This window comes from Ambystoma mexicanum, chromosome 4q (assembly GCF_040938575.1).
Source record: "Ambystoma mexicanum isolate Mex_15411 chromosome 4q, UKY_AmexF1_1, whole genome shotgun sequence".
NCBI lineage: Eukaryota > Metazoa > Chordata > Amphibia > Caudata > Ambystomatidae > Ambystoma > Ambystoma mexicanum.
This window is the reverse complement of record NC_090928.1, coordinates 530913995-530940494: the sequence shown is the minus strand read 5'-3', so window position 1 is coordinate 530940494 and position 26500 is coordinate 530913995. Positions and strand designations below refer to the sequence as shown.

Below are 26500 nucleotides of genomic sequence, written 5' to 3'. Positions count from 1 at the left end.
ACAGGTTTAATCGGCTATTTCCTGATATTCTTCAATGCGTTCTGATATTGACTGGTAATTGTGTTTGATACTTTCTTAGACTATTTCTGCCTCTGGCTGATGTGTATTTTCTTTCCAAACTCCACCAGAGCCTATGATTACACAGCATCCTATCTGTGGAAAACGGCAGTACAGGGATAGGGAAGAAAACTACAGGTATCCAAAGGAGCCCGGTTAGCTCACTCGGTAGAGCATGAGACTCTTAATTTCAGGGTCATGGGTTCGAGCCCCACGTTGGGCGAAAACAACTAAAATTTTAGTACTTTTTGACCAAAAAAATAGAAATTGAAAGTCTCTTTACAATATTTGCAATATTTTCATTGTTAACATGCAATATATGAATGCATGTCTGGATGATGTGTAATGGGGCAATACCACACCTTAATGTATTCACTGTAAAAGAAAAAGTATGTATCATCTTACTATAAAATAAAGTGGAGAAAACACAAATAAGACTTTTTTCCACACAGGTTTAATTGGCTATTTCCTGATATTCTTCAATGCGTTCTGATATTGACTGGTAATTGTGTTTGATACTTTCTTAGACTATTTCTGCCTCTGGCTGATGTGTATTTTCTTTCCAAACTCCACCAGAGCCTATGATTACACAGCATCCTATCTGTGGAAAGCGGCAGTGCAGGGATAGGGAAGAAAACTATAGGCATCCAAAAGAGCCCGGCTAGCTCAGTCGGTAGAGCATGAGACTCTTAATCTCAGGGTTGTGTGTTCGAGCCCCACGTTGGGCGAAAACAACTAAAATGTTAGTGCTTTTTGACCAGAAAAATAGAAATTGAAAGTCTCTTTGCAATATTTTCATTGTTAACATGCAATATATGAATGCATGTCTGGATGATGTGTAATGGGGCAATACCTTACCTTAATGTATTCACTGTAAAAGAAAAAGTATGCATCATCTTACTATAAAATAAAGTGGAGAAAACACAAATAAGACTTTTTTCCACACAGGTTTAATCGGCTATTTCCTGATATTCTTCAATGCGTTCTGATATTGACTGGTAATTGTATTTGATACTTTCTTAGACTATTTCTGCCTCTGGCTGATGTGTATTTTCTTTCCAAACTCCACCAGAGCCTATGATTACACAGCATCCTATCTGTGGAAAGCGGCAGTGCAGGGATAGGGAAGAAAACTATAGGCATACAAAGGAGCCCGGCTAGCTCAGTCGGTAGAGCATGAGACTCTTAATCTCAGGGTCGTGGGTGCGAACCCCACGTTGGGCGAAAACAACTAAAATTTTAGTGCTTTTTGACCAAAAAAATAGAAATTGAAAGTCTCTTTACAATATTTGCAATATTTTCATTGTTAACATGCAATATATGAATGCATGTCTGGATGATGTGTAATGGGGCAATACCAAACCTTAATGTATTCACTGTAAAAGAAAAAGTATGTATCATTTTACTATAAAATAAAGTGGAGAAAACACAAATAAGACTTTTTTCCAAACAGGTTTAATCGGCTATTTCCTGATATTCTTCAATGCGTTCTGATATTGACTGGTAATTGTGTTTGATACTTTCTTAGACTATTTCTGCCTCTGGCTGATGTGTATTTTCTTTCCAAACTCCACCAGAGCCTATGATTACACAGCATCCTATCTGTGGAAAACGGCAGTGCAGGGATAGGGAAGAAAACTATAGGCATCCAAAAGAGCCCGGCTAGCTCAGTCGGTAGAGCATGAGACTCTTAATCTCAGGGCCGTGGGTTTGAGCCCCACGTTGGGCGAAAACAACTAAAATTTTAGTGCTTTTTGACCAAAAAAATAGAAATTGAAAGTCTCTTTACAATATTTGCAATATTTTCATTGTTAACATACAATATATGAATGCATGTCTGGATGATGTGTAATGGGGCAATACCACACCTTAATGTATTCACTGTAAAAGAAAAAGTATGTATCATCTTACTATAAAATAAAGTGGAGAAAACACAAATAAGACTTTTTTCCACACATGTTTAATCGGCTATTTCCTGATATTCTTCAATGCGTTCTGATATTGACTGGTAATTGTATTTGATACTTTCTTAGACTATTTCTGCCTCTGGCTGATGTGTATTTTCTTTCCAAACTCCACCAGAGCCTATGATTACACAGCATCCTATCTGTGGAAAGCGGCAGTGCAGGGATAGGGAAGAAAACTATAGGCATCCAAAGGAGCCCGGCTAGCTCAGTCGGTAGAGCATGAGACTCTTAATCTCAAGGTCGTGGGTTCGAGCCCCACGTTGGGCAAAAACAACTAAAATTGTAGTGCTTTTTGACCAAAAAAATAGAAATTGAAAGTCTCTTTGCAATATTTTCATTGTTAACATGCAATATATGAATGCATGTCTGGATGATGTGTAATGGGGCAATACCATATCTTAATGTATTCACTGTAAAAGAAAAAGTATGTATCATCTTACTATAAAATAAAGTGGAGAAAACACAAATAAGACTTTTTTCCACACAGGTTTAATCGGCTATTTCCTGATATTCTTCAAAGCTTTCTGATATTAACTGGTAATTGTGTTTGATACTTTCTTAGACTATTTCTGCCTCTGGCTGATGTGTATTTTCTTTCCAAACTCCACCAGAGCCTATGATCACACAGCATCCTATCTGTGGAAAACGGCAGTGCAGGGATAGGGAAGAAAACTATTATGATCCAAACAAGCCCGGCTAGCTCAGTTGGTAGAGCATGAGACTCTTAATCTCAGGGTCGTGGGTTCGAGCCCCACGTTGGGCGAAAACAACTAAACTTGTAGTGATTTTTGACCAAAAAAATACATCCTATCTGTGGAAAACGGCAGTGCAGGGATAGGGAAGAAAACTATAAGCATCCAAAAGAGCCCGGCTAGCTCAGTCGGTAGAGCATGAGACTCTTAATCTCAGGGTCGTGGGTTCGAGCCCCACGTTGGGCGAAAACAACTAAAATTGTAGTGCTTTTTGACCAAAAAAATACATCCTATCTGTGGAAAACGGCAGTGCAGGGATAGGGACGAAAACTATGGGCATCCAAAGGAGCCCGGCTTGCTCAGTCGGTAGCGCATGAGACTCTTAATCTCAGGGTCATGGGTGCGAGCCCCACGTTGGGCGAAAACAACTAAAATTTGAGTGCTTTTTGACCAAAAAAATAGAAATTGAAAGTCTCTTTACAATATTTGCAATATTTTCATTGTTAACATGCAATATATGAATGCATGTCTGGATGATGTGTAATGGGGCAATACCATACCTTAATGTATTCACTGTAAAATAAAAAGTATGTATCATCTTATTATAAAATAAAGTGGAGAAAACACAAATAAGACTTTTTTTCACACAGGTTCAGTCAGCTATTTCCTTTTATTCTTCAAAGCGTTCTGATATTGACTGGTAATTGTGTTTGGTACTTTCTTAGACTATTTCTGCCTCTGGCTGATGTGTATTTTCTTTCCAAACTCCACCAGAGCCTATGATTACACAGCATCCTATCTGTGGAAACCGGCAGTGCAGGGATAGGGAAGAAAACTATAGGTATCCAAAGCAGCCCGGCTAGCTCAGTCGGTAGAGCATGAGACTCTTAATCTCAGGGTCGTGGGTTCGAGCCCCACGTTGGGCGAAAACAACTAAAATTGTAGTGCTTTTTGACCAAAAAAATACATCCTATCTGTGGAAAACGGCAGTGCAGGGATAGGGAAGAAAACTATAGGCATCCAAAGGAGCCCGGCTAGCTCAGTCGGTAGAGCATGAGACTCTTAATCTCAGGGTCGTGGGTTCGAGCCCCACGTTGGGCGAAAACAACTAAAATTTTAGTGCTTTTTGACCAAAAAAATAGAAATTGAAAGTCTCTTCACAATATTTGCAATATTTTCATTGTTAACATGCAATATATGAATGCATGTCTGGATGATGTGTAATGGGGCAATACCATACCTTAATGTATTCACTGTAAAAGAAAAAGTATGCATCATCTTACTATAAAATAAAGTGGAGAAAACACAAATAAGACTTTTTTCCACACAGGTTTAATAGGCTATTTCCTGATATTCTTCAATGCGTTCTGATATTTACTGGTAATTGTGTTTGATACTTTCTTAGACTATTTCTGCCTCTGGCTGATGTGTATTTTCTTTCCAAACTCCACCAGAGCCTATGATTACACAGCATCCTATCTGTGGAAAGCGGCAGTGCAGGGATAGGGAAGAAAACTATAGGGATCCAAAGGAGCCCGGCTAGTTCAGTCGTTAGAGCATGAGACTCTTAATCTCAGGGTTGTGGGTTCGAGCCCCACGTTGGGCGAAAACAACTAAAATTTTAGTGCTTTTTGACCAAAAAAATAGAAATTGAAAGTCTCTTTACAATATTTGCAATATTTTCATTGTTAACATACAATATATGAATGCATGTCTGGATGATGTGTAATGGGGCAATACCACACCTTAATGTAATCACTGTAAAAGAAAAAGTATGTATCATCTTACTATAAAATAAAGTGGAGAAAACACAAATAAGACTTTTTTCCACACATGTTTAATCGGCTATTTCCTGATATTCTTCAATGCGTTCTGATATTGACTGGTAATTGTATTTGATACTTTCTTAGACTATTTCTGCCTCTGGCTGATGTGTATTTTCTTTCCAAACTCCACCAGAGCCTATGATTACACAGCATCCTATCTGTGGAAAGCGGCAGTGCAGGGATAGGGAAGAAAACTATAGGCATCCAAAGGAGCCCGGCTAGCTCAGTCGGTAGAGCATGAGACTCTTAATCTCAGGGTCGTGGGTGCGAGCCCCACGTTGGGCAAAAACAACTAAAATTTTATTGCTTTTTGACCAAAAAAATAGAAATTGAAAGTCTCTTTACAATATTTGCAATATTTTGATTGTTAACATGCAATATATGAATGCATGTCTGGATGATGTGTAATGGGGCAATACCACACCTTAATGTATTCACTGTAAAAGAAAAAGTATGTATCATCTTACTATAAAATAAAGTGGAGAAAACACAAATAAGACTTTTTTCCACACAGGTTTAATCAGCTATTTCCTGATATTCTTCAATGCGTTCTGATATTGACTGGTAATTGTGTTTGATACTTTCTTAGACTATTTCTGCCTCTGGCTGATGTGTATTTTCTTTCCAAACTCCACCAGAGCCTATGATTACACAGCATCCTATCTGTGGAAAACGGCAGTGCAGGGATAGGGGAGAAAACTATAGGTATCCAAAGGAGCCAGGCTAGCTCAGTCGGTAGAGCATGAGACTCTTAATCTCAGGGTTGTGGGTTCGAGCCCCACGTTGGGCGAAAACAACTAAAATTGTAGGACTTTTTGACCAAAAAAATACATCCTATCTGTGGAAAACGGCAGTGCAGGGATAGGGAAGAAAACTATAGGCATCCAAAGGAGCCCGGCTAGCTCAGTCGGTAGAGCATGAGACTCTCAATCTCAGGGTCGTGGGTTTGAGCCCCATGTTGGGCGAAAACAACTAAAATTGTAGTGCTTTTTGACCAAAAAAATAGAAATTGAAAGTCTCTTTACAATATTTGCAATATTTTCATTGTTAACATACAATATATGAATGCATGTCTGGATGATGTGTAATGGGGCAATACCACACCTTAATGTATTCACTGTAAAAGAAAAAGTATGTATCATCTTACTATAAAATAAAGTGGAGAAAACACAAATAAGACTTTTTTCCACACATGTTTAATCGGCTATTTCCTGATATTCTTCAATGCGTTCTGATATTGACTGGTAATTGTGTTTGATACTTTCTTAGACTTTTTCTGCCTCTGGCTGATGTGTATTTTCTTTCCAAACTCCACCAGAGCCTATGATTACACAGCATCCTATCTGTGGAAAACGGCAGTGCAGGGATAGGGAAGAAAACTATAGGTATGCAAAGGAGCCCGGCTAGCTCAGTCGGTAGAGCATGAGACTCTTAATCTCAGGGTTGTGGGTTCGAGCCCCACGTTGGGCGAAAACAACTAAAATTGTAGGACTTTTTGACCAAAAAAATACATCCTATCTGTGGAAAACGGCAGTGCAGGGATAGGGAAGAAAACTATAGGCATCCAAAGGAACCCGGCTAGCTCAGTCGGTAGAGCATGAGACTCTTAATCTCAAGGTCGTGGGTTCGAGCCCCACGTTGGGCAAAAACAACTAAAATTGTAGTGCTTTTTGACCAAAAAAATAGAAATTGAAAGTCTCTTTGCAATATTTTCATTGTTAACATGCAATATATGAATGCATGTCTGGATGATGTGTAATGGGGCAATACCATATCTTAATGTATTCACTGTAAAAGAAAAAGTATGTATCATCTTACTATAAAATAAAGTGGAGAAAACACAAATAAGACTTTTTTCCACACAGGTTTAATCGGCTATTTCCTGATATTCTTCAAAGCTTTCTGATATTAACTGGTAATTGTGTTTGATACTTTCTTAGACTATTTCTGCCTCTGGCTGATGTGTATTTTCTTTCCAAACTCCACCAGAGCCTATGATCACACAGCATCCTATCTGTGGAAAACGGCAGTGCAGGGATAGGGAAGAAAACTATTATGATCCAAACAAGCCCGGCTAGCTCAGTTGGTAGAGCATGAGACTCTTAATCTCAGGGTCGTGGGTTCGAGCCCCACGTTGGGCGAAAACAACTAAACTTGTAGTGATTTTTGACCAAAAAAATACATCCTATCTGTGGAAAACGGCAGTGCAGGGATAGGGAAGAAAACTATAGGCATCCAAAAGAGCCCGGCTAGCTCAGTCGGTAGAGCATGAGACTCTTAATCTCAGGGTCGTGGGTTCGAGCCCCACGTTGGGCGAAAACAACTAAAATTGTAGTGCTTTTTGACCAAAAAAATACATCCTATCTGTGGAAAACGGCAGTGCAGGGATAGGGACGAAAACTATGGGCATCCAAAGGAGCCCGGCTTGCTCAGTCGGTAGCGCATGAGACTCTTAATCTCAGGGTCGTGGGTACAAGCCCCACATTGGGCGAAAACAACTAAAATTTTAGTGCTTTTTGACCAAAAAAATAGAAATTGAAAGTCTCTTTACAATATTTGCAATATTTTGATTGTTAACATGCAATATATGAATGCATGTCTGGATGATGTGTAATGGGGCAATACCACACCTTAATGTATTCACTGTAAAAGAAAAAGTATGTATCATCTTACTATAAAATAAAGTGGAGAAAACACAAATAAGACTTTTTTCCACACAGGTTTAATCGGCTATTTCCTGATATTCTTCAATGCGTTCTGATATTGACTGGTAATTGTGTTTGATACTTTCTTAGACTATTTCTGCCTCTGGCTGATGTGTATTTTCTTTCCAAACTCCACCAGAGCCTATGATTACACAGCATCCTATCTGTGGAAAACGGCAGTGCAGGGATAGGGAAGAAAACTATAGGCATCCAAAAGAGCCCGGCTAGCTCAGTCGGTAGAGCATGAGACTCTTAATCTCAGGGTCGTGGGTTTGAGCCCCTCGTTGGGCGAAAACAACTAAAGTTTTAGTGCTTTTTGACCAAAAAAATAGAAATTGAAAGTCTCTTTACAATATTTGCAATATTTTCATTGTTAACATACAATATATGAATGCATGTCTGGATGATGTGTAATGGGGCAATACCACACCTTAATGTATTCACTGTAAAAGAAAAAGTATGTATCATCTTACTATAAAATAAAGTGGAGAAAACACAAATAAGACTTTTTTCCACACATGTTTAATCGGCTATTTCCTGATATTCTTCAATGCGTTCTGATATTGACTGGTAATTGTATTTGATACTTTCTTAGACTATTTCTGCCTCTGGCTGATGTGTATTTTCTTTCCAAACTCCACCAGAGCCTATGATTACACAGCATCCTATCTGTGGAAAGCGGCAGTGCAGGGATAGGGAAGAAAACTATAGGCATCCAAAGGAGCCCGGCTAGCTCAGTCGGTAGAGCATGAGACTCTTAATCTCAGGGTCGTGGGTGCGAACCCCACGTTGGGTGCAAACAACTAAAATTTTAGTGCTTTTTGACCAAAAAAATAGAAATTGAAAGTCTCTTTACAATATTTGCAATATTTTCATTGTTAACATGCAATATATGAATGCATGTCTGGATGATGTGTAATGGGGCAATACCAAACCTTAATGTATTCACTGTAAAAGAAAAAGTATGTATCATTTTACTATAAAATAAAGTGGAGAAAACACAAATAAGACTTTTTTCCACACAGGTTTAATCGGCTATTTCCTGATATTCTTCAATGCGTTCTGATATTGACTGGTAATTGTGTTTGATACTTTCTTAGACTATTTCTGCCTCTGGCTGATGTGTATTTTCTTTCCAAACTCCACCAGAGCCTATGATTACACAGCATCCTATCTGTGGAAAACGGCAGTGCAGGGATAGGGAAGAAAACTATAGGCATCCAAAAGAGCCTGGCTTGCTCAGTCGGTAGAGCATGAGACTCTTAATCTCAGGGTCGTGGGTGCGAGCCCCACGTTGGGCGAAAACAACTAAAATTTTATTGCTTTTTGACCAAAAAAATAGAAATTGAAAGTCTCTTTACAATATTTGCAATATTTTGATTGTTAACATGCAATATATGAATGCATGTCTGGATGATGTGTAATGGGGCAATACCACACCTTAATGTATTCACTGTAAAAGAAAAAGTATGTATCATCTTACTATAAAATAAAGTGGAGAAAACACAAATAAGACTTTTTTCCACACAGGTTTAATCGGCTATTTCCTGATATTCTTCAATGCGTTCTGATATTGACTGGTAATTGTGTTTGATACTTTCTTAGACTATTTCTGCCTCTGGCTGATGTGTATTTTCTTTCCAAACTCCACCAGAGCCTATGATTACACAGCATCCTATCTGTGGAAAACGGCAGTGCAGGGATAGGGGAGAAAACTATAGGTATCCAAAGGAGCCAGGCTAGCTCAGTTGGTAGAGCATGAGACTCTTAATCTCAGGGTTGTGGGTTCGAGCCCCACGTTGGGCGAAAACAACTAAAATTGTAGGACTTTTTGACCAAAAAAATACATCCTATCTGTGGAAAACGGCAGTGCAGGGATAGGGAAGAAAACTATAGGCATCCAAAGGAGCCCGGCTAGCTCAGTCGGTAGAGCATGAGACTCTCAATCTCAGGGTCGTGGGTTTGAGCCCCATGTTGGGCGAAAACAACTAAAATTTTAGTGCTTTTTGACCAAAAAAATAGAAATTGAAAGTCTCTTTACAATATTTGCAATATTTTCATTGTTAACATACAATATATGAATGCATGTCTGGATGATGTGTAATGGGGCAATACCAAACCTTAATGTATTCACTGTAAAAGAAAAAGTATGTATCATTTTACTATAAAATAAAGTGGAGAAAACACAAATAAGACTTTTTTCCACACAGGTTTAATCGGCTATTTCCTGATATTCTTCAATGCGTTCTGATATTGACTGGTAATTGTGTTTGATACTTTCTTAGACTATTTCTGCCTCTGGCTGATGTGTATTTTCTTTCCAAACTCCACCAGAGCCTATGATTACACAGCATCCTATCTGTGGAAAACGGCAGTGCAGGGATAGGGAAGAAAACTATAGGCATCCAAAAGAGCCCGGCTAGCTCAGTCGGTAGAGCATGAGACTCTTAATCTCAGGGTCGTGGGTGCGAGCCCCACGTTGGGCGAAAACAACTAAAATTTTATTGCTTTTTGACCAAAAAAATAGAAATTGAAAGTCTCTTTACAATATTTGCAATATTTTGATTGTTAACATGCAATATATGAATGCATGTCTGGATGATGTGTAATGGGGCAATACCACACCTTAATGTATTCACTGTAAAAGAAAAAGTATGTATCATCTTACTATAAAATAAAGTGGAGAAAACACAAATAAGACTTTTTTCCACACAGGTTTAATCAGCTATTTCCTGATATTCTTCAATGCGTTCTGATATTGACTGGTAATTGTGTTTGATACTTTCTTAGACTATTTCTGCCTCTGGCTGATGTGTATTTTCTTTCCAAACTCCACCAGAGCCTATGATTACACAGCATCCTATCTGTGGAAAACGGCAGTGCAGGGATAGGGGAGAAAACTATAGGTATCCAAAGGAGCCAGGCTAGCTCAGTCGGTAGAGCATGAGACTCTTAATCTCAGGGTTGTGGGTTCAAGCCCCACGTTGGGCGAAAACAACTAAAATTGTAGGACTTTTTGACCAAAAAAATACATCCTATCTGTGGAAAACGGCAGTGCAGGGATAGGGAAGAAAACTATAGGCATCCAAAGGAGCCCGGCTAGCTCAGTCGGTAGAGCATGAGACTCTCAATCTCAGGGTCCTGGGTTTGAGCCCCATGTTGGGCGAAAACAACTAAAATTTTAGTGCTTTTTGACCAAAAAAATAGAAATTGAAAGTCTCTTTACAATATTTGCAATATTTTCATTGTTAACATACAATATATGAATGCATGTCTGGATGATGTGTAATGGGGCAATACCACACCTTAACGTATTCACTGTAAAAGAAAAAGTATGTATCATCTTACTATAAAATAAAGTGGAGAAAACACAAATAAGACTTTTTTCCACACATGTTTAATCGGCTATTTCCTGATATTCTTCAATGCGTTCTGATATTGACTGGTAATTGTGTTTGATACTTTCTTAGACTATTTCTGCCTCTGGCTGATGTGTATTTTCTTTCCAAACTCCACCAGAGCCTATGATTACACAGCATCCTATCTGTGGAAAGCGGCAGTGCAGGGATAGGGAAGAAAACTATAGGCATTCAAAGGAGCCCGTCTAGCTCAGTCGGTAGAGCATGAGACTCTTAATCTCAGGGTCGTGGGTGCGAACCCCACGTTGGGTGAAAACAACTAAAATTTTAGTGCTTTTTGACCAAAAAAATAGAAATTGAAAGTCTCTTTACAATATTTGCAATATTTTCATTGTTAACATGCAATATATGAATGCATGTCTGGATGATGTGTAATGGGGCAATACCAAACCTTAATGTATTCACTGTAAAAGAAAAAGTATGTATCATTTTACTATAAAATAAAGTGGAGAAAACACAAATAAGACTTTTTTCCACACAGGTTTAATCGGCTATTTCCTGATATTCTTCAATGCGTTCTGATATTGACTGGTAATTGTGTTTGATACTTTCTTAGACTATTTCTGCCTCTGGCTGATGTGTATTTTCTTTCCAAACTCCACCAGAGCCTATGATTACACAGCATCCTATCTGTGGAAAACGGCAGTGCAGGGATAGGGAAGAAAACTATAGGCATCCAAAAGAGCCCGGCTAGCTCAGTCGGTAGAGCATGAGACTCTTAATCTCAGGGTCGTGGGTGCGAGCCCCACGTTGGGCGAAAACAACTAAAATTTTATTGCTTTTTGACCAAAAAAATAGAAATTGAAAGTCTCTTTACAATATTTGCAATATTTTGATTGTTAACATGCAATATATGAATGCATGTCTGGATGATGTGTAATGGGGCAATACCACACCTTAATGTATTCACTGTAAAAGAAAAAGTATGTATCATCTTACTATAAAATAAAGTGGAGAAAACACAAATAAGACTTTTTTCCACACATGTTTAATCGGCTATTTCCTGATATTCTTCAATGCGTTCTGATATTGACTGGTAATTGTGTTTGATACTTTCTTAGACTATTTCTGCCTCTGGCTGATGTGTATTTTCTTTCCAAACTCCACCAGAGCCTATGATTACACAGCATCCTATCTGTGGAAAACGGCAGTGCAGGGATAGGGAAGAAAACTTTAGGTATCCAAAGGAGCCCGGCTAGCTCAGTCGGTAGAGCATGAGACTCTTAATCTCAGGGTTGTGGGTTCGAGCCCCACGTTGGGCGAAAACAACTAAAATTGTAGGACTTTTTGACCAAAAAAATACATCCTATCTGTGGAAAACGGCAGTGCAGGGATAGGGAAGAAAACTATAGGCATCCAAAGGAGCCCGGCTAGCTCAGTCGGTAGAGCATGAGACTCTTAATCTCAGGGTCGTGGGTTTGAGCCCCACGTTGGGCGAAAACAACGAAAATTTTAGTGCTTTTTGACCAAAAAAATAGAAATTGAAAGTCTCTTCACAATATTTGCAATATTTTCATTGTTAACATGCAATATATGAATGCATGTCTGGATGATGTGTAATGGGGCAATACCACACCTTAATGTATTCACTGTAAAAGAAAAAGTATGTATCATCTTACTATAAAATAAAGTGGAGAAAACACAAATAAGACTTTTTTCCACACATGTTTAATCGGCTATTTCCTGATATTCTTCAATGCGTTCTGATATTGACTGGTAATTGTGTTTGATACTTTCTTAGACTATTTCTGCCTCTGGCTGATGTGTATTTTCTTTCCAAACTCCACCAGAGCCTATGATTACACAGCATCCTATCTGTGGAAAGCGGCAGTGCAGGGATAGGGAAGAAAACTATAGGCATCCAAAGGAGCCCGGCTAGCTCAGTCGGTAGAGCATGAGACTCTTAATCAAAGGGTCGTGGGTTCGAGCCCCACGTTGGGCGAAAACAACTAAAATTGTAGTGCTTTTTGACCAAAAAAATACATCCTATCTGTGGAAAACGGCAGTGCTGGGATAGGGAAGAAAACTATAGGCATCCAAAAGAGCCCGGCTAGCTCAGTCGGTAGAGCATGAGACTCTTAATCTCAGGGTCGTGGGTTCGAGCCCCACGTTGGGCGAAAACAACTAAAATTGTAGTGCTTTTTGACCAAAAAAATACATCCTATCTGTGGAAAACGGCAGTGCAGGGATAGGGAAGAAAACTATGGGCATCCAAAGGAGCCTGGCTTGCTCAGTCGGTAGCGCATGAGACTCTTAATCTCAGGGTCGTGGGTACAAGCCCCACGTTGGGCGAAAACTACTAAAATTTTAGTGCTTTTTGACCAAAAAAATAGAAATTGAAAGTCTCTTTACAATATTTGCAATATTTTGATTGTTAACATGCAATATATGAATGCATGTCTGGATGATGTGTAATGGGGCAATACCACGCCTTAATGTATTCACTGTAAAAGAAAAAGTATGTATCATCTTACTATAAAATAAAGTGGAGAAAACACAAATAAGACTTTTTTCCACACAGGTTTTATCGGCTATTTCCTGATATTCTTCAATGCATTCTGATATTGACTGGTAATTGTGTTTGATACTTTCTTAGACTATTTCTGCCTCTGGCTGATGTGTATTTTCTTTCCAAACTCCACCAGAGCCTATGATTACACAGCATCCTATCTGTGGAAAACGGCAGTGCAGGGATAGGGAAGAAAACTATAGGCATCCAAAAGAGCCCGGCTAGCTCAGTCGGTAGAGCATGAGACTCTTAATCTCAGGGTCGTGGGTTTGAGCCCCACGTTGGGCGAAAACAACTAAAATTGTAGGACTTTTTGACCAAAAAAATACATCCTATCTGTGGAAAACGGCAGTGCAGGGATAGGGAAGAAAACTATAGGCATCCAAAGGAGCCCGGCTAGCTCAGTCGGTAGAGCATGAGACTCTTAATCTCAGGGTCGTGGGTTTGAGCCCCACGTTGGGCGAAAACAACTAAAATTTTAGTGCTTTTTGACCAAAAAAATAGAAATTGAAAGTCTCTTCACAATATTTGCAATATTTTCATTGTTAACATGCAATATATGAATGCATGTCTGGATGATGTGTAATGGGGCAATACCACACCTTAATGTATTCACTGTAAAAGAAAAAGTATGTATCATCTTACTATAAAATAAAGTGGAGAAAACACAAATAAGACTTTTTTCCACACATGTTTAATCGGCTATTTCCTGATATTCTTCAATGCGTTCTGATATTGACTGGTAATTGTGTTTGATACTTTCTTAGACTATTTCTGCCTCTGGCTGATGTGTATTTTCTTTCCAAACTCCACCAGAGCCTATGATTACACAGCATCCTATCTGTGGAAAGCGGCAGTGCAGGGATAGGGAAGAAAACTATAGGCATCCAAAGGAGCTCGGCTAGCTCAGTCGGTAGAGCATGAGACTCTTAATCTCAGGGTCGTGGGTTCGAGCCCCACGTTGGGCGAAAACAACTAAAATTGTAGTGCTTTTTGACCAAAAAAATAGAAATTGAAAGTCTCTTCACAATATTTGCAATATTTTCATTGTTAACATGCAATATATGAATGCATGTCTGGATGATGTGTAATGGGGCAATACCACACCTTAATGTATTCACTGTAAAAGAAAAAGTATGTATCATCTTACTATAAAATAAAGTGGAGAAAACACAAATAAGACTTTTTTCCACACATGTTTAATCGGCTATTTCCTGATATTCTTCAATGCGTTCTGAAATTGACTGGTAATTGTGTTTGATACTTTCTTAGACTATTTCTGCCTCTGGCTGATGTGTATTTTCTTTCCAAACTCCACCAGAGCCTATGATTACACAGCATCCTATCTGTGGAAAGCGGCAGTGCAGGGATAGGGAAGAAAACTATAGGCATCCAAAGGAGCCCGGCTAGCTCAGTCGGTAGAGCATGAGACTCTTAATCTCAGGGTCGTGGGTTCGAGCCCCACGTTGGGCGAAAACAACTAAAATTGTAGTGCTTTTTGACCAAAAAAATACATCCTATCTGTGGAAAACGGCAGTGCTGGGATAGGGAAGAAAACTATAGGCATCCAAAAGAGCCCGGCTAGCTCAGTTGGTAGAGCATGAGACTCTTAATCTCATGGTCGTGGGTTCGAGCCCCACGTTGGGCGAAAACAACTAAAATTGTAGTGCTTTTTGACCAAAAAAATACATCCTATCTGTGGAAAACGGCAGTGCAGGGATAGGGAAGAAAACTATGGGCATCCAAAGGAGCCTGGCTTGCTCAGTCGGTAGCGCATGAGACTCTTAATCTCAGGGTCGTGGGTACAAGCCCCACGTTGGGCAAAAACAACTAAAATTTTAGTGCTTTTTGACCAAAAAAATAGAAATTGAAAGTCTCTTTACAATATTTGCAATATTTTCATTGTTAACATGCAATATATGAATGCATGTCTGGATGATGTGTAATGGGGCAATACCAAACCTTAATGTATTCACTGTAAAAGAAAAAGTATGTATCATTTTACTATAAAATAAAGTGGAGAAAACACAAATAAGACTTTTTTCCACACAGGTTTAATCGGCTATTTCCTAATATTCTTCAATGCGTTCTGATATTGACTGGTAATTGTGTTTGATACTTTCTTAGACTATTTCTGCCTCTGGCTGATGTGTATTTTCTTTCCAAACTCCACCAGAGCCTATGATTACACAGCATCCTATCTGTGGAAAACGGCAGTGCAGGGATAGGGAAGAAAACTATAGGCATCCAAAAGAGCCCGGCTAGCTCAGTCGGTAGAGCATGAGACTCTTAATCTCAGGGTCGTGGGTGCGAGCCCCACGTTGGGCGAAAACAACTAAAATTTTATTGCTTTTTGACCAAAAAAATAGAAATTGAAAGTCTCTTTACAATATTTGCAATATTTTGATTGTTAACATGCAATATATGAATGCATGTCTGGATGATGTGTAATGGGGCAATACCACACCTTAATGTATTCACTGTAAAAGAAAAAGTATGTATCATCTTACTATAAAATAAAGTGGAGAAAACACAAATAAGACTTTTTTCCACACAGGTTTAATCAGCTATTTCCTGATATTCTTCAATGCGTTCTGATATTGACTGGTAATTGTGTTTGATACTTTCTTAGACTATTTCTGCCTCTGGCTGATGTGTATTTTCTTTCCAAACTCCACCAGAGCCCATGATTACACAGCATCCTATCTGTGGAAAACGGCAGTGCAGGGATAGGGGAGAAAACTATAGGTATCCAAAGGAGCCAGGCTAGCTCAGTTGGTAGAGCATGAGACTCTTAATCTCAGGGTTGTGGGTTCGAGCCCCACGTTGGGCGAAAACAACTAAAATTGTAGGACTTTTTGACCAAAAAAATACATCCTATCTGTGGAAAACGGCAGTGCAGGGATAGGGAAGAAAACTATAGGCATCCAAAGGAGCCCGGCTAGCTCAGTCGGTAGAGCATGAGAGTCTCAATCTCAGGGTCGTGGGTTTGAGCCCCATGTTGGGCGAAAACAACTAAAATTTTAGTGCTTTTTGACCAAAAAAATAGAAATTGAAAGTCTCTTTACAATATTTGCAATATTTTCATTGTTAACATACAATATATGAATGCATGTCTGGATGATGTGTAATGGGGCAATACCACACCTTAATGTATTCACTGTAAAAGAAAAAGTATGTATCATCTTACTATAAAATAAAGTGGAGAAAACACAAATAAGACTTTTTTCCACACATGTTTAATCGGCTATTTCCTGATATTCTTCAATGCGTTCTGATATTGACTGGTAATTGTGTTTGATACTTTCTTAGACTATTTCTGCCTCTGGCTGATGTGTATTTTCTTTCCAAACTCCACCAGAGCCTATGATTACACAGCATCCTATCTGTGGAAAACGGCAGTGCAGGGATAGGGAAGAAAACTATAGGCATCCAAAAGAGCCCGGCTAGCTCAGTCGGTAGAGCATGAGACTCTTAATCTCAGGGTCGTGGGTTTGAGCCCCACGTTGGGCGAAAACATCTAAAGTTTTAGTGCTTTTTGACCAAAAAAATAGAAATTGAAAGTCTCTTTACAATATTTGCAATATTTTCATTGTTAACATACAATATATGAATGCATGTCTGGATGATGTGTAATGGGGCAATACCACACCTTAATGTATTCACTGTAAAAGAAAAAGTATGTATCATCTTACTATAAAATAAAGTGGAGAAAACACAAATAAGACTTTTTTCCACACATGTTTAATCGGCTATTTCCTGATATTCTTCAATGTGTTCTGATATTGACTGGTAATTGTATTTGATACTTTCTTAGACTATTTCTGCCTCTGGCTGATGTGTATTTTCTTTCCAAACTCCACCAGAGCCTATGATTACACAGCATCCTATCTGTGGAAAGCGGCAGTGCAGGGATAGGGAAGAAAACTATAGGCATTCAAAGGAGCCCGGCTAGCTCAGTCGGTAGAGCATGAGACTCTTAATCTCAGGGTCGTGGGTGCGAACCCCACGTTGGGTGAAAACAACTAAAATTTTAGTGCTTTTTGACCAAAAAAATAGAAATTGAAAGTCTCTTTACAATATTTGCAATATTTTCATTGTTAACATGCAATATATGAATGCATGTCTGGATGATGTGTAATGGGGCAATACCAAACCTTAATGTATTCACTGTAAAAGAAAAAGTATGTATCATTTTACTATAAAATAAAGTGGAGAAAACACAAATAAGACTTTTTTCCACACAGGTTTAATCGGCTATTTCCTGATATTCTTCAATGCGTTCTGATATTGACTGGTAATTGTGTTTGATACTTTCTTAGACTATTTCTGCCTCTGGCTGATGTGTATTTTCTTTCCAAACTCCACCAGAGCCTATGATTACACAGCATCCTATCTGTGGAAAACGGCAGTGCAGGGATAGGGAAGAAAACTATAGGCATCCAAAAGAGCCCGGCTAGCTCAGTCGGTAGAGCATGAGACTCTTAATCTCAGGGTCGTGGGTGCGAGCCCCACGTTGGGCGAAAACAACTAAAATTTTATTGCTTTTTGACCAAAAAAATAGAAATTGAAAGTCTCTTTACAATATTTGCAATATTTTGATTGTTAACATGCAATATATGAATGCATGTCTGGATGATGTGTAATGGGGCAATACCACACCTTAATGTATTCACTGTAAAAGAAAAAGTATGTATCATCTTACTATAAAATAAAGTGGAGAAAACACAAATAAGACTTTTTTCCACACAGGTTTAATCAGCTATTTCCTGATATTCTTCAATGCGTTCTGATATTGACTGGTAATTGTGTTTGATACTTTCTTAGACTATTTCTGCCTCTGGCTGATGTGTATTTTCTTTCCAAACTCCACCAGAGCCTATGATTACACAGCATCCTATCTGTGGAAAACGGCAGTGCAGGGATAGGGGAGAAAACTATAGGTATCCAAAGGAGCCAGGCTAGCTCAGTCGGTAGAGCATGAGACTCGTAATCTCAGGGTTGTGGGTTCGAGCCCCACGTTAGGCGAAAAAAACTAAAATTGTAGGACTTTTTGACCAAAAAAATACATCCTATCTGTGGAAAACGGCAGTGCAGGGATAGGGAAGAAAACTATAGGCATCCAAAGGAGCCCGGCTAGCTCAGTCGGTAGAGCATGAGACTCTTAATCTCAGGGTCGTGGGTGCGAACCCCACGTTGGGCGAAAACAACTAAAATTTTAGTGCTTTTTGACCAAAAAAATAGAAATTGAAAGTCTCTTTACAATATTTGCAATATTTTCATTGTTAACATGCAATATATGAATGCATGTCTGGATGATGTGTAATGCGGCAATACCAAACCTTAATGTATTCACTGTAAAAGAAAAAGTATGTATCATTTTACTATAAAATAAAGTGGAGAAAACACAAATAAGACTTTTTTCCACACAGGTTTAATCGGCTATTTCCTGATATTCTTCAATGCGTTCTGATATTGACTGGTAATTGTGTTTGATACTTTCTTAGACTATTTCTGCCTCTGGCTGATGTGTATTTTCTTTCCAAACTCCACCAGAGCCTATGATTACACAGCATCCTATCTGTGGAAAACGGCAGTGCAGGGATAGGGAAGAAAACTATAGGCATCCAAAAGAGCCCGGCTAGCTCAGTCGGTAGAGCATGAGACTCTTAATCTCAGGGTCGTGGGTTTGAGCCCCACATTGGGCGAAAACAACTCAAATTTTAGTGCTTTTTGACCAAAAAAATAGAAATTGAAAGTCTCTTTACAATATTTGCAATATTTTCATTGTTAACATACAATATATGAATGCATGTCTGGATGATGTGTAATGGGGCAATACCACACCTTAATGTATTCACTGTAAAAGAAAAAGTATGTATCATCTTACTATAAAATAAAGTGGAGAAAACACAAATAAGACTTTTTCCACACATGTTTAATCGGCTATTTCCTGATATTCTTCAATGCGTTCTGATATTGACTGGTAATTGTATTTGATACTTTCTTAGACTATTTCTGCCTCTGGCTGATGTGTATTTTCTTTCCAAACTCCACCAGAGCCTATGATTACACAGCATCCTATCTGTGGAAACGGCAGTGCAGGGATAGGGAAGAAAACTATAGGCATCCAAAGGAGCCCGGCTAGCTCAGTCGGTAGAGCATGAGACTCTTAATCTCAGGGTCGTGGGTGCGAACCCCACGTTGGGCGAAAACAACTAAAATTTTAGTGCTTTTTGACCAAAAAAATAGAAATTGAAAGTCTCTTTACAATATTTGCAATATTTTCATTGTTAACATGCAATATATGAATGCATGTCTGGATGATGTGTAATGGGGCAATACCAAACCTTAATGTATTCACTGTAAAAGAAAAAGTATGTATCATTTTACTATAAAATAAAGTGGAGAAAACACAAATAAGACTTTTTTCCACACAGGTTTAATCGGCTATTTCCTGATATTCTTCAATGCGTTCTGATATTGACTGGTAATTGTGTTTGATACTTTCTTAGACTATTTCTGCCTCTGGCTGATGTGTATTTTCTTTCCAAACTCCACCAGAGCCTATGATTACACAGCATCCTATCTGTGGAAAACGGCAGTGCAGGGATAGGGAAGAAAACTATAGGCATCCAAAAGAGCCCGGCTAGCTCAGTCGGTAGAGCATGAGACTCTTAATCTCAGGGTCGTGGGTGCGAGCCCCACGTTGGGCGAAAACAACTAAAATTGTATTGCTTTTTGACCAAAAAAATAGAAATTGAAAGTCTCTTTACAATATTTGCAATATTTTGATTGTTAACATGCAATATATGAATGCATGTCTGGATGATGTGTAATGGGGCAATACCACACCTTAATGTATTCACTGTAAAAGAAAAAGTATGTATCATCTTACTATAAAATAAAGTGGAGAAAACACAAATAAGACTTTTTTCCACACAGGTTTAATCAGCTATTTCCTGATATTCTTCAATGCGTTCTGATATTGACTGGTAATTGTGTTTGATACTTTCTTAGACTATTTCTGCCTCTGGCTGATGTGTATTTTCTTTCCAAACTCCACCAGAGCCTATGATTACACAGCATCCTATCTGTGGAAAACGGCAGTGCAGGGATAGGGGAGAAAACTATAGGTATCCAAAGGAGCCAGGCTAGCTCAGTTGGTAGAGCATGAGACTCTTAATCTCAGGGTTGTGGGTTCGAGCCCCACGTTGGGCGAAAACAACTAAAATTGTAGGACTTTTTGACCAAAAAAATACATCCTATCTGTGGAAAACGGCAGTGCAGGGATAGGGAAGAAAACTATAGGCATCCAAAGGAGCCCAGCTAGCTCAGTCGGTAGAGCATGAGACTCTCAATCTCAGGGTCGTGGGTTTGAGCCCCATGTTGGGCGAAAACAACTAAAATTTTAGTGCTTTTTGACCAAAAAAATAGAAATTGAAAGTCTCTTTACAATATTTGCAATATTTTCATTGTTAACATACAATATATGAATGCATGTCTGGATGATGTGTAATGGGGCAATACCACACCTTAATGTATTCACTGTAAAAGAAAAAGTATGTATCATCTTACTATAAAATAAAGTGGAGAAAACACAAATAAGACTTTTTTCCACACATGTTTAATCGGCTATTTCCTGATATTCTTCAATGCGTTCTGATATTGACTGGTAATTGTGTTTGATACTTTCTTAGACTATTTCTGCCTCTGGCTGATGTGTATTTTCTTTCCAAACTCCACCAGAGCCTATGATTACACAGCATCCTATCTGTGGAAAACGGCAGTGCAGGGATAGGGAAGAAAACTATAGGCATCCAAAAGAGCCCGGCTAGCTCAGTCGGTAGAGCATGAGACTCTTAATCTCAGGGTCGTGGGTTTGAGCTCCACGTTGGGCGAAAACAACTAAAGTTTTAGTGCTTTTTGACCAAAAAAATAGAAATTGAAAGTCTCTTTACAATATTTGCAATATTTTCATTGTTAACATACAATATATGAATGCATGTCTGGATGATGTGTAATGGGGCAATACCACACCTTAATGTATTCACTGTAAAAGAAAAAGTATGTATCATCTTACTATAAAATAAAGTGGAGAAAACACAAATAAGACTTTTTTCCACACATGTTTAATCGGCTATTTCCTGATATTCTTCAATGCGTTCTGATATTGACTGGTAATTGTATTTGATACTTTCTTAGACTATTTCTGCCTCTGGCTGATGTGTATTTTCTTTCCAAACTCCACCAGAGCCTATGATTACACAGCATCCTATCTGTGGAAAGCGGCAGTGCAGGGATAGGGAAGAAAACTATAGGCATTCAAAGGAGCCCGGCTAGCTCAGTCGGTAGAGCATGAGACTCTTAATCTCAGGGTCGTGGGTGCGAACCCCACGTTGGGTGAAAACAACTAAAATTTTAGTGCTTTTTGACCAAAAAAATAGAAATTGAAAGTCTCTTTACAATATTTGCAATATTTTCATTGTTAACATGCAATATATGAATGCATGTCTGGATGATGTGTAATGGGGCAATACCAAACCTTAATGTATTCACGGTAAAAGAAAAAGTATGTATCATTTTACTATAAAATAAAGTGGAGAAAACACAAATAAGACTTTTTTCCACACAGGTTTAATCAGCTATTTCCTGATATTCTTCAATGCGTTCTGATATTGACTGGTAATTGTGTTTGATACTTTCTTAGACTATTTCTGCCTCTGGCTGATGTGTATTTTCTTTCCAAACTCCACCAGAGCCTATGATTACACAGCATCCTATCTGTGGAAAACGGCAGTGCAGGGATAGGGGAGAAAACTATAGGTATCCAAAGGAGCCCGGCTAGCTCAGTCGGTAGAGCATGAGACTCTTAATCTCAGGGTTGTGGGTTCGAGCCCCACGTTGGGCGAAAACAACTAAAATTGTAGGACTTTTTGACCAAAAAAATACATCCTATCTGTGGAAAACGGCAGTGCAGGGATAGGGAAGAAAACTATAGGCATCCAAAGGAGCCCGGCTAGCTCAGTCGGTAGAGCATGAGACTCTTAATCTCAGGGTCGTGGGTGCGAACCCCACGTTGGGCGAAAACAACTAAAATTTTAGTGCTTTTTGACCAAAAAAATAGAAATTGAAAGTCTCTTTACAATATTTGCAATATTTTCATTGTTAACATGCAATATATGAATGCATGTCTGGATGATGTGTAATGGGGCAATACCAAACCTTAATGTATTCACTGTAAAAGAAAAAGTATGTATCATTTTACTATAAAATAAAGTGGAGAAAACACAAATAAGACTTTTTTCCACACAGGTTTAATCGGCTATTTCCTGATATTCTTCAATGCGTTCTGATATTGACTGGTAATTGTGTTTGATACTTTCTTAGACTATTTCTGCCTCTGGCTGATGTGTATTTTCTTTCCAAACTCCACCAGAGCCTATGATTACACAGCATCCTATCTGTGGAAAACGGCAGTGCAGGGATAGGGAAGAAAACTATAGGCATCCAAAAGAGCCCGGCTAGCTCAGTCGGTAGAGCATGAGACTCTTAATCTCAGGGTCGTGGGTTTGAGCCCCACGTTGGGCGAAAACAACTCAAATTTTAGTGCTTTTTGACCAAAAAAATAGAAATTGAAAGTCTCTTTACAATATTTGCAATATTTTCATTGTTAACATACAATATATGAATGCATGTCTGGATGATGTGTAATGGGGCAATACCACACCTTAATGTATTCACTGTAAAAGAAAAAGTATGTATCATCTTACTATAAAATAAAGTGGAGAAAACACAAATAAGACTTTTTCCACACATGTTTAATCGGCTATTTCCTGATATTCTTCAATGCGTTCTGATATTGACTGGTAATTGTATTTGATACTTTCTTAGACTATTTCTGCCTCTGGCTGATGTGTATTTTCTTTCCAAACTCCACCAGAGCCTATGATTACACAGCATCCTATCTGTGGAAAGCGGCAGTGCAGGGATAGGGAAGAAAACTATAGGCATCCAAAGGAGCCCGGCTAGCTCAGTCGGTAGAGCATGAGACTCTTAATCTCAGGGTCGTGGGTGCGAACCCCACGTTGGGCGAAAACAACTAAAATTTTAGTGCTTTTTGACCAAAAAAATAGAAATTGAAAGTCTCTTTACAATATTTGCAATATTTTCATTGTTAACATGCAATATATGAATGCATGTCTGGATGATGTGTAATGGGGCAATACCAAACCTTAATGTATTCACTGTAAAAGAAAAAGTATGTATCATTTTACTATAAAATAAAGTGGAGAAAACACAAATAAGACTTTTTTCCACACAGGTTTAATCGGCTATTTCCTGATATTCTTCAATGCGTTCTGATATTGACTGGTAATTGTGTTTGATACTTTCTTAGACTATTTCTGCCTCTGGCTGATGTGTATTTTCTTTCCAAACTCCACCAGAGCCTATGATTACACAGCATCCTATCTGTGGAAAACGGCAGTGCAGGGATAGGGAAGAAAACTATAGGCATCCAAAAGAGCCCGGCTAGCTCAGTCGGTAGAGCATGAGACTCTTAATCTCAGGGTCGTGGGTGCGAGCCCCACGTTGGGCGAAAACAACTAAAATTTTATTGCTTTTTGACCAAAAAAATAGAAATTGAAAGTCTCTTTACAATATTTGCAATATTTTGATTGTTAACATGCAATATATGAATGCATGTCTGGATGATGTGTAATGGGGCAATACCACACCTTAATGTATTCACTGTAAAATAAAAAGTATGTATCATCTTACTATAAAATAAAGTGGAGAAAACACAAATAAGACTTTTTTCCACACAGTTTTAATCAGCTATTTCCTGATATTCTTCAATGCGTTCTGATATTGACTGGTAATTGTGTTTGATACTTTCTTAGACTATTTCTGCCTCTGGCTGATGTGTATTTTCTTTCCAAACTCCACCAGAGCCTATGATTACACAGCATCCTATCTGTGGAAAACGGCAGTGCAGGGATAGGGGAGAAAACTATAGGTATCCAAAGGAGCCAGGCTAGCTCAGTCGGTAGAGCATGAGACTCTTAATCTCAGGGTTGTGGGTTGGAGCCCCACGTTGGGCGAAAACAACTAAAATTGTAGGACTTTTTGACCAAAAAAATACATCCTATCTGTGGAAAACGGCAGTGCAGGGATAGGGAAGAAAACTATAGGCATCCAAAGGAGCCCGGCTAGCTCAGTCGGTAGAGCATGAGACTCTTAATCTCAGGGTCGTGGGTTTGAGCCCCAAGTTGGGCGAAAACAACTCAAATTTTAGTGCTTTTTGACCAAAAAAATAGAAATTGAAAGTCTCTTTACAATATTTGCAATATTTTCATTGTTAACATACAATATATGAATGCATGTCTGGATGATGTGTAATGGGGCAATACCACACCTTAATGTATTCACTGTAAAAGAAAAAGTATGTATCATCTTACTATAAAATAAAGTGGAGAAAACACAAATAAGACTTTTTCCACACATGTTTAATCGGCTATTTCCTGATATTCTTCAATGCGTTCTGATATTGACTGGTAATTGTATTTGATACTTTCTTAGACTATTTCTGCCTCTGGCTGATGTGTATTTTCTTTCCAAACTCCACCAGAGCCTATGATTACACAGCATCCTATCTGTGGAAAGCGGCAGTGCAGGGATAGGGAAGAAAACTATAGGCATCCAAAGGAGCCCGGCTAGCTCAGTCGGTAGAGCATGAGACTCTTAATCTCAGGGTCGTGGGTGCGAACCCCACGTTGGGCGAAAACAACTAAAATTTTAGTGCTTTTTGACCAAAAAAATAGAAATTGAAAGTCTCTTTACAATATTTGCAATATTTTCATTGTTAACATGCAATATATGAATGCATGTCTGGATGATGTGTAATGGGGCAATACCAAACCTTAATGTATTCACTGTAAAAGAAAAAGTATGTATCATTTTACTATAAAATAAAGTGGAGAAAACACAAATAAGACTTTTTTCCACACAGGTTTAATCGGCTATTTCCTGATATTCTTCAATGCGTTCTGATATTGACTGGTAATTGTGTTTGATACTTTCTTAGACTATTTCTGCCTCTGGCTGATGTGTATTTTCTTTCCAAACTCCACCAGAGCCTATGATTACACAGCATCCTATCTGTGGAAAACGGCAGTGCAGGGATAGGGAAGAAAACTATAGGCATCCAAAAGAGCCCGGCTAGCTCAGTCGGTAGAGCATGAGACTCTCAATCTCAGGGTCGTGGGTACGAGCCCCACGTTGGGCGAAAACAACTAAAATTTTAGTGCTTTTTGACCAAAAAAATAGAAATTGAAAGTCTCTTTACAATATTTGCAATATTTTGATTGTTAATATGCAATATATGAATGCATGTCTGGATGATGTGTAATGGGGCAATACCACACCTTAATGTATTCACTGTAAAAGAAAAAGTATGTATCATCTTACTATAAAATAAAGTGGAGAAAACACAAATAAGACTTTTTTCCACACAGGTTTAATCGGCTATTTCCTGATATTCTTCAATGCGTTCTGATATTGACTGGTAATTGTGTTTGATACTTTCTTAGACTATTTCTGCCTCTGGCTGATGTGTATTTTCTTTCCAAACTCCACCAGAGCCTATGATTACACAGCATCCTATCTGTGGAAAACGGCAGTGCAGGGATAGGGAAGAAAACTATAGGCATCCAAAGGAGCCCGGCTAGCTCAGTCGGTAGAGCATGAGACTCTTAATCTCAGGGTCGTGGGTTCGAGCCCCACGTTGGGCGAAAACAACTAAAATTTTTGTGCTTTTTGACCAAAAAAATAGAAATTGAAAGTCTCTTTACAATATTTGCAATATTTTGATTGTTAACATGCAATATATGAATGCATGTCTGGATGATGTGTAATGGGGCAATACCACACCTTAATGTATTCACTGTAAAAGAAAAAGTATGTATCATCTTACTATAAAATAAAGTGGAGAAAACACAAATAAGACTTTTCTCCACACAGGTTTAATCGGCTATTTCCTGATATTCTTCAATGCGTTCTGATATTGACTGGTAATTGTGTTTGATACTTTCTTAGACTATTTCTGCCTCTGGCTGATGTGTATTTTCTTTCCAAACTCCACCAGAGCCTATGATTACACAGCATCCTATCTGTGGAAAACGGCAGTGCAGGGATAGGGAAGAAAACTAGAGGTATCCAAAGGAGCCCGGCTAGCTCAGTCGGTAGAGCATGAGACTCTTAATCTCAGGGTCGTGGGTTCGTGCCCCACGTTGGGCAAAAACAACTAAAATTGTAGTGCTTTT

General features: G+C 38.6%; 11 non-coding genes across 11 annotated transcripts; all 11 read left to right on the top strand.

Moving 5' to 3' along the window:
• The first annotated feature begins 2218 nt into the window (after positions 1-2218).
• On the top strand, positions 2219-2291 carry TRNAK-CUU (transfer RNA lysine (anticodon CUU)). Its single transcript has one exon. It is a non-coding gene; the product is annotated as a tRNA-Lys (tRNA).
• A 423-nt stretch (positions 2292-2714) lies between these two features.
• Positions 2715-2787, top strand: TRNAK-CUU (transfer RNA lysine (anticodon CUU)). Its single transcript has one exon. It is a non-coding gene; the product is annotated as a tRNA-Lys (tRNA).
• A 2647-nt stretch (positions 2788-5434) lies between these two features.
• On the top strand, positions 5435-5507 carry TRNAE-CUC (transfer RNA glutamic acid (anticodon CUC)). Its single transcript has one exon. It is a non-coding gene; the product is annotated as a tRNA-Glu (tRNA).
• A 1103-nt stretch (positions 5508-6610) lies between these two features.
• TRNAK-CUU (transfer RNA lysine (anticodon CUU)) lies at positions 6611-6683 on the top strand. The gene has a single exon. It is a non-coding gene; the product is annotated as a tRNA-Lys (tRNA).
• A 2472-nt stretch (positions 6684-9155) lies between these two features.
• Positions 9156-9228, top strand: TRNAE-CUC (transfer RNA glutamic acid (anticodon CUC)). The gene has a single exon. It is a non-coding gene; the product is annotated as a tRNA-Glu (tRNA).
• Positions 9229-10340: 1112 nt separating this feature from the next.
• TRNAE-CUC (transfer RNA glutamic acid (anticodon CUC)) lies at positions 10341-10413 on the top strand. The gene has a single exon. It is a non-coding gene; the product is annotated as a tRNA-Glu (tRNA).
• Positions 10414-14750: 4337 nt separating this feature from the next.
• On the top strand, positions 14751-14823 carry TRNAK-CUU (transfer RNA lysine (anticodon CUU)). The gene has a single exon. It is a non-coding gene; the product is annotated as a tRNA-Lys (tRNA).
• A 1287-nt stretch (positions 14824-16110) lies between these two features.
• Positions 16111-16183, top strand: TRNAE-CUC (transfer RNA glutamic acid (anticodon CUC)). Its single transcript has one exon. It is a non-coding gene; the product is annotated as a tRNA-Glu (tRNA).
• A 1947-nt stretch (positions 16184-18130) lies between these two features.
• On the top strand, positions 18131-18203 carry TRNAT-CGU (transfer RNA threonine (anticodon CGU)). The gene has a single exon. It is a non-coding gene; the product is annotated as a tRNA-Thr (tRNA).
• A 2295-nt stretch (positions 18204-20498) lies between these two features.
• On the top strand, positions 20499-20571 carry TRNAE-CUC (transfer RNA glutamic acid (anticodon CUC)). Its single transcript has one exon. It is a non-coding gene; the product is annotated as a tRNA-Glu (tRNA).
• Positions 20572-25391: 4820 nt separating this feature from the next.
• On the top strand, positions 25392-25464 carry TRNAE-CUC (transfer RNA glutamic acid (anticodon CUC)). The gene has a single exon. It is a non-coding gene; the product is annotated as a tRNA-Glu (tRNA).
• Positions 25465-26500: the final 1036 nt, after the last annotated feature.